The sequence below is a fragment of the Triticum aestivum genome, chromosome 2B (genome assembly GCF_018294505.1).
Source record: "Triticum aestivum cultivar Chinese Spring chromosome 2B, IWGSC CS RefSeq v2.1, whole genome shotgun sequence".
Taxonomy (NCBI): domain Eukaryota; kingdom Viridiplantae; phylum Streptophyta; class Magnoliopsida; order Poales; family Poaceae; genus Triticum; species Triticum aestivum.
Genome location: NC_057798.1, coordinates 269,140,698 through 269,148,401, shown reverse-complemented (window position 1 = coordinate 269,148,401; position 7,704 = coordinate 269,140,698).

Genomic DNA, 7,704 nt, shown 5'->3' with positions numbered 1-7,704 from the left:
GTCGCGCGATAGCTTGTCGGTGTAGATCAGAGTCCTGTTGCCTTCCCAGCGGCGCCCACTGCTGCAAGAATAAGATGCATTTGAATATAACATCAGCGGGGTGAGAGAGAAACACTCCCTCAATAGTAAGCTTGTTACGAATGTTCCATAAGGCCCATAACATGGCCGAGGCGCACGTCCACATGATCCGGCGAAGAGATCCCTGGATCGAGGATAATAGAGACACAAGCTCAGAGCGTGAGCGTGGATCCCAATCCACCCCAGTGGCCTCACGGACCGCACTCCAAGCAAAGCGCGCCAAAGGACATCGGAAGAATGCGTGGTCAGCATCTTCCGCGTCAGCACACAAAGCGCAAGGACCGGAAGCGGGGCCATTGCGCTTAGCTATATTGATAGAGGTAGGAAGGCGATCTTGGCATAGTTGCCATAGGAAGACCTTAATCTTTAGTGGGATTCGCGCCTTCCAAAGCCCCGTGGCTGCCATAGGCGCATGGCCGCGACATAACTCACGATATAGGGACTTGACAGTGAACTTGCCAGAACCCGAAAGTCTCCAAGAGACCACGTCTGTGGAGTCCGACAGACGCACATTTGCTAACAGAGCCCGGAGGCGATCCCAATCTACCAGCTCCTGTCCCACAAGCTCCCGTCTGAAGTGTATTGGGGGCGGAGTGGCACTAAGGGCCGAAGCAACCAGTTGGTTGGGCTCAACTGCAATGGAGTAAAGATGGGTGAACTCCGACCAAAGGGGCTGCTGGCCTGACCAAACATCGTGCCAAAGACGCGTGGAGCGGCCGTTATTAACCGTGAACCTCGCACCCCTGGCGAAGTATGGTTTGAGGGCTTGGATGGAGGTCCAGAATGGGGACCCCTGCGGTGTTGCCTCAAAGAAATTCCCTTGTGGGAAATACTTGGCACGAAGGAGGTCAATCCAGAGGCCGTTCCCTCCCTGGGACAACTTCCAGATCCACTTACACATAAGCGCTATGTTCATCAACTTAGAGTTGATGATCCCGAGCCCCCCCTGGGCTTTAGGTCTGCAAACAGCATGCCACTTAACCATGTGGTATTTCCGTTTAGGGTCCGCTCCTTCCCAAAAGAAACGTGCCCGCGGGGTGTCCATTTTCGTGTGTACCCCATCAGCCAACAAGAACATACCCATGGCAAACATAGGTAGGGATGAGAGGCTGGAGTTGGAAAGGGTTAGTCTTGCCCCTGAAGACATAAATCGACCTCTTCACGGACATACCCGGTCCGCCACCTTAGTGGTGAGAGGTTCCCAATCGGCAATCGTGCATTTCTTCTTTGCGATTGGGAGGACGAGGTAGGTAAACAGAAACTTCCCAAGTTTGCAATTAAGCAAGTTGGCAACCCGTTCACTTTCGGCCGTGTCCATCCCTATGGACACCACTTCACACTTTTGGAAGTTAATTTTTAGCCCGGACATGAGTTCAAAACACAGCAAGATGGCCTTAACCATGGCGATACTGTGGGCGTCCGGTTCAAAAAGGAGAAGAGTGTCATCCGCATACTGCAAGTGTGACACGCCTCCTAGGATCAGGTTACCGACCACTCCCCTAATGTGGCCAGCTGCGCGAGCTTTGTCTAGCATGGCGCCCAGGGCGTCCGCCACAAAGTTGAAAAGCAACGGTGAGGCTGGGTCCCCTTGACGCAGCCCATGCTTGTTGCGGAAGAAGTTCCCTACTTCTCCATTGACCGCGATCGCCGTTTGGCCTCCCGAGACCAATTGCATCATACGGTGGACCCAAACCGACGAAAATCCTCGATCCAAAAGGGTTTGTCGGAGGAACTCCCAGTTCACTCGATCATACGCCTTCTCAAAATCTAATTTTAAAAGAATCGCCGGCTGGCGAGAGCGTTTGAGCGAGTGAACGATTTCTTGGAGGGCCAGCGGTCCCTCCAAAATGTTGCGACCACGAATAAAAGCCGACTGATTCCTACTAATAATACGATGAGCTACCGGAGATAAGCGCATAGAACAAGCTTTAGAACAGATCTTAAACGAGACATTGATAAGTGCTATAGGGCGAAAGAGTCTAATGTTGTCCGCGCCCTGGACTTTGGGAATAAGAGAGAGAACCCCAAAGTTAAGGCGGGAGATGTCTACTGTACCATGCATAAACCCGTTACAAACTTCGAAAATAGGACCCTTGAGCACTTGCCAGAACCTTTTGAACATCGCCACCGGCCACGCATCCGGACCCGGAGCGGTGTCAGAGCGCATCCCAAGGATGGCCTGGTCGATCTCCTGGGGAAGGAAGGCGAGGCCCAAGCCTTCATTCTCCTCGATCGTGACCCGCAGCGCGGGGTCCCAAACATCCGACCGCAGCCGAGCCTGGGCCTCCTCCCTGGTGCCCATCAACTGAATGTAAAAGTCGTAAATATGTCGAACAATATCCTATTGACGCAAAAGGAGCCCCTGCTCAGATTGTAGTCTTAGGATGGCGCATTTACGACGCCGGCCATTAGCATAGGCGTGGAAATATTGTGTGTTCGCGTCCCCCTCAAGCCCTCCCATGCGACTGGGCGGATGCCCTGGACAGTGAGCGGTAAAAAAAAGCCAGGTCCGACTAATGGCATGACCTCACAAAAAGTGAACCAAATCCCCTTCCGACCAACCCCTTTGCACTTGCTCCTTCGCGCGGGACGTCTGCTAGCTCCGTCGTTACCATTGCACTAGACTGCACCTTGCCCTCTATGTGTTCGACACATTGTTATTCAAAAAGAGCCGGCAATCATCAACGTTCAGTTTGTTAAGGAAATAGACCATGAGTATTAATCTTCTCTATGATAAGCAGAAAAGATTAATATTGAGAGTCTATATCCTTTGCAAATGGTGCAATGATCACCGACGCTTATTGCTTTTGGACGACACTGCTATTTAAGCCGGCCGCCTCGCCTCACGCGGCGACATGCGACTAAACTCTGAAACCCGCCGACCCAATACGGATGTGAAAATCTGAAGTACGAGCAATTTATTTGGTGTTTGTAATAGCCCCGCCGGCCTAACACGGACTAAACACTCAAAATGATCAACGTGCATGTGTTTGCATGTATTAGGTGTTTTGGAAATAGGGTTTGTAGTTGCAAATGGCAAAATTGGAGGCCCGCTCAGTCACTGTCCGCGGACGTTTGAGGGCCCATTCGCAGGTTGCGGCTATAGATGTTCTATAAGAGCATGTCTAACAGAGCCCTCAAAATAACTGCCAGTTTGAGGGTTGAGCAAAAAAAGGCACATATCAGTACCCTCAAATCCCTAAACCCTAAAAAAAATTACAGGCCGAACCCTCAAGTTCGAGGCCAACCCGCACTAGTGAGGGTTTGGGGCAAGTTGAAGGCCCAACCCTCACTTGGTCAACACTGTGCGTGGGAGGGAAAATTCCCAAGCCTCCTCTCCCCGCCGCTGGCATCATCCACGCCGCCGCCGCCCGTTCTTGTAGCCGCCAGCGGCCATGGAGCCCCTCCAGCCCCGGACCACCCCCTCCGCCGCTCCAGCGCCGCCGGCTTCATCCGCGCCCGCGCCGTGGCCGCGACCGTGCCCGCCCCCGCCCCGCACCTCCCGCCTCCGGCCACCTTGACCGCTGCCGCCGTGGTGAAGATGGTGGCGTCCACCCACATCAGCCAAAAATGGAGGCGGGCGGGCACCCACATCGTGCCAAGCAAGCCGCCCATGCCCGCCCCCGCGGCGAAGGCGACGAAACCGGTGGGGAAGGCGGCGAAGCCCGCCAAGCCGGCAACCTCCACCGCGGTTTCTCCCAAGCGCAAGGAGAAGTAGCTTGCATGCCGCAAGCGGGGGGCAGAGCATACCTCGACACCGCTGTCGGTGTGAAAACCGGCGGATCTCGGGTAGGGGGTCCCGATCTGTGCGTCTAAGGCTAATGGTAACAGGGGGCAAGGGACACGATGTTTTACCCAGATTCGGGCCCTCTTGATGGAGGTAAAACCCTACTTCCTGCTTGATTGATATTGATGATATGAGTATTACAAGAGTTGATCTACCACGAGATCGTAGAGGCTAAACCCTAGAAGCTAGCCTATGATGATTATGATTGTGTCTCTAAGGACTAAACCCTCTGGTTTATATAGACACCGGAGGGGGCTAGGGTTTACACAGAGTCAGTTAAAAAGAAGGAAATACAATATCCGGATCGCCAAGCTTGTCTTCCACGCAAAGGAGAGTCCCATCCGGACACGGGACGAAGTCTTGAGTCTTGTATCTACACGGTCCAACAGTCCGGCCAAAGTATATAGTCCGGCTGTCTGGATACCCCTTAATCCAGGACTCCCTCAGTAGCCCCTGAACCAGGCTTCAATGACGATGAGTCCGGCGTGAAGTTTGTCTTCGGCATTGCAAGGCGGGTTCCTTCTCCGAATACTCCAAAGTAATTATCGAACACTCAAAGCATGTCCGGATCTGCAAGATGATCTTCACATACCACCATAGAGAGAATGATATTCCATAAATGTAACCCGCTGACAACTTTAGACAGCATGACATGATACTACGGTCGGGTCATTATTCGAACCATTTTTCCACAACTAGCCACAACCCTTATTGCGAGGCGGTTTCCTAGGCACGTCTTGTCGAAGCAGAGATCATGCCCCCTTATCACGGGATTCCCATCAATACGGGTATGGGTAACCCAACCGCGCCATCAACCGTGGCGCTTGGTAGATAAGCGATCCTCAACGGGCAAGTCGGGAGGCGCACTATTTTTGTCGCCTCTATAAAGGGATAAGTACTTCCCATTTTCACCCACGCCTTCTTCCTCCTTCGCTTATCCATTCTTGCCCCCTCGAGCTCCAGCGCCATAGTCCACACCTCCTCCGCACAGCAAAACATGTCCGGAGCAGGAGGCAAGTGGGTGGCCTCCACCGTCAAGGAGGAGCACATCACGAAGCTCCGGGCGGCCGGATACTTGGCCGCAGATATCGCGCACCGGCTGCCGGACGCAGGGCAGATCATTCCGACTCCGAGACCCCACGAGAGGGTCGTGTTCCTTGCCCACTTCGTCCGTGGACTGGGATTTCCACTTCATCCCTTTGTCCGCGGGCACATGTTTTACTATGGGCTAGACTTCTACGATCTAGCCCCAAATTTCGTCCTCAACATCTCGGCGTTTATCGTCGTGTGCGAGGCCTTCCTCCGCATCAAGCCTCACTTCGGCTTGTGGCTACGAATCTTCTGCATGAAGCCGAAGATCGTGAGCGGCCAGCAAGCGGAGTGCGGAGGCGCCATGGTGGGCAGAATGCCCAATGTTACCTGGCTCGACGGCTCCTTCGCGGAGACCGTGAAAGGGTGGCAATCGTGGTGGTTCTACATCACCGAGCCACGTGACGCCAACTGGGCGGCGGCCCCCGAATTCCGATCCGGAATTCCCATGTGGCTCACCTCTTGGGAAAAGAAGGGCCTGGCCTGGGGTGAGCCTGCGGAGCTGACTGGACTTCAAAACTGCATCAAGAACATGATGGACAAGAAAATCAAGCTTGTCAACGTGGTCTAGGTCATGCTCGTCCGCCGAATTCTTCCATGCCAAAGACGGGCATTTAATCTGTGGGAGTTCGTCCCGGCCGAACACCAGACACTTCGAGAGCTCTACGGCGTGACACACAAGGATGCATGGAAGGCGTTATTTAAGGCCTCTGAAATACCTCCTCCCACATCCGAGGACCGCGGACTTCATGCCACGCGGCTCCCCCATCCGGTGAGTTTTCTGACCATCACCAGATGTAGTTTTTCCCAGCGTACTCATGGGAGGATCTTAAGTCATCGTGTGTATTTAATCAGGAGTATGTGGTGACGGCGGAGCGGATTGACTGTCCGGCTCCACTGCCAGAAGGTCCAGCAGACGCTCTCCTGACAGAGATGCTAGTCCCAGCGCCCTACAAGGCGCCGGAAAAGAAGGCTGAAAAGAAGGCCCTGGGGACCAGGAAGGGTCTCCGGCGTAAGGTCGTATCGGACGCCTCGTTCGAAGACGACGAGGCACACTCCTCCCCCGAGGGGGAGGAGGAAAAGGAAGGGGCCGCCCCACTTTAAGAGGCCGAAGGGCCTAAGAGGGTGACCTAGGGGACCAGGAAGGGTCCCCGGCGCAATGCGGTCATAAACTCGTCGTCTGAAGACGACGAGGCAGATTCCTCCCGCGGAGGCGGGGGGAAACACGAGGAAAATGTGCCTCCCCGTACTGGGGAGGAGACAAAAATAAAAGCCGCCCCAGAGGAGGAGGCTAGGATGCCCAAGAAGGGAAAGGCGTCCCTTCCGGATTACTCCACCACGGCCGCATACAGCGAGGAGGAGTGGCTGCCCAGGGGGAAGCCCCTAGTAAGATCGTAAGTATCCGCACTCTGTTGTACTTTAGTGCGACTTCGCTTTGTAGTCTGTTATAACGCCGAACATGTATATGTAGTCCGGCCAGGGTCCATCCCGAGGCATCCTCTTCAGATGGGTCCTTGAGTGATTCGGTGATGAACTCGCTCCCGACGGCCACTACCCCTCGGCCTGTGGATGACACGGAGGTGTTGTCCCAAAGGCTCACAGAGCAGGGGGAGGTGACTCTGGAGACGCCCCAAGGCAAAATTCCAGACGCCGGGCACACGGGGCGTAAGATCCCCGCGGATTGTGCCGATGGGAGCCGCAGCAAGCCGGGCTCCCAGCCGGACACTATACCAGAACCCCCAAAGGTTTCAGATTCAGGCAGGCAGCCCCTCACCAAGGAGGGTGAGCCGTCCGTGCCGATTACTTCCGTTACGCCAGAGGCATCGGATAGTCTGCTGGAAGCGCTTCGCGGCGCTTCCATGGATGAAGAGCACCGTACTCATGAGTGCGGTGATTCAGAGGGTTCGGTCCACCAAAAGCAGATTGACGGAAGCCTGCACCAGCCTCCTAACAGGCTTTGAGGTAAGTAATTAAAAGTTTGGGAAATTATCACCTGATAGACAGTAGCCCTTGATACTCTGTTTGGTGTTCGGAAAGAAAAGCCAAACGGAGGGTCAATTAAAATCCGTAGGAGTCTAATAGTAGGTGTCTATGTGAATAAGCAGGCGGTGCTTCTTGCCGCTGCTGCCCGCACAACGGAGGTCTCTGGACTCAAACGGGACCTGGAGCAGGCCCAGGGAGAGCTCAGCCTCACGAGGAGGCAGCTCGAAGAGAACAAAGGTGAGTAATACCCCTTCACATATCATAAAGAATAGACAAAATTGGTGATGCTAACGACAAAGCGTCATGATTTTGTAATAGGGGCCACGACCGAAGTGGCATCCCTGAAGAAAGCGCTATCCGAGGCCGAAGACAAGATGGCCATGGAGCGCATTGAGCGCGAAAAGCAAAATGCTAGGGTGGGTGAGGTACAGCAAGAGCTCCAGGAGCTCGGCAAGAAGTTCGAGTCCTTGGAGCGTGACCTCAATATGAAGGAGTCTGAGCTTACGAAGGCACTTTTGAGCATGAAAGACGCCAAGGCCGAAGCCGAAAAGGCCCAGCAGGAAATCCAGGCGGTCAAGAAGATAGCGGTGGGTAAGACATTCTTTATGCAAAGCAAGCATGTGGAGGAGACGTTTCTTTTACTTACCCGAATTCGGAGCTCTCGAGGGGCATCCACAGATCTTCCATGCAGCATATTAGATGCTAGGGAGTTCTACGATGCCGAGGAGGGGAGCTCAACGGAGAAGCTTTCTGGTCCCAGTATGCTG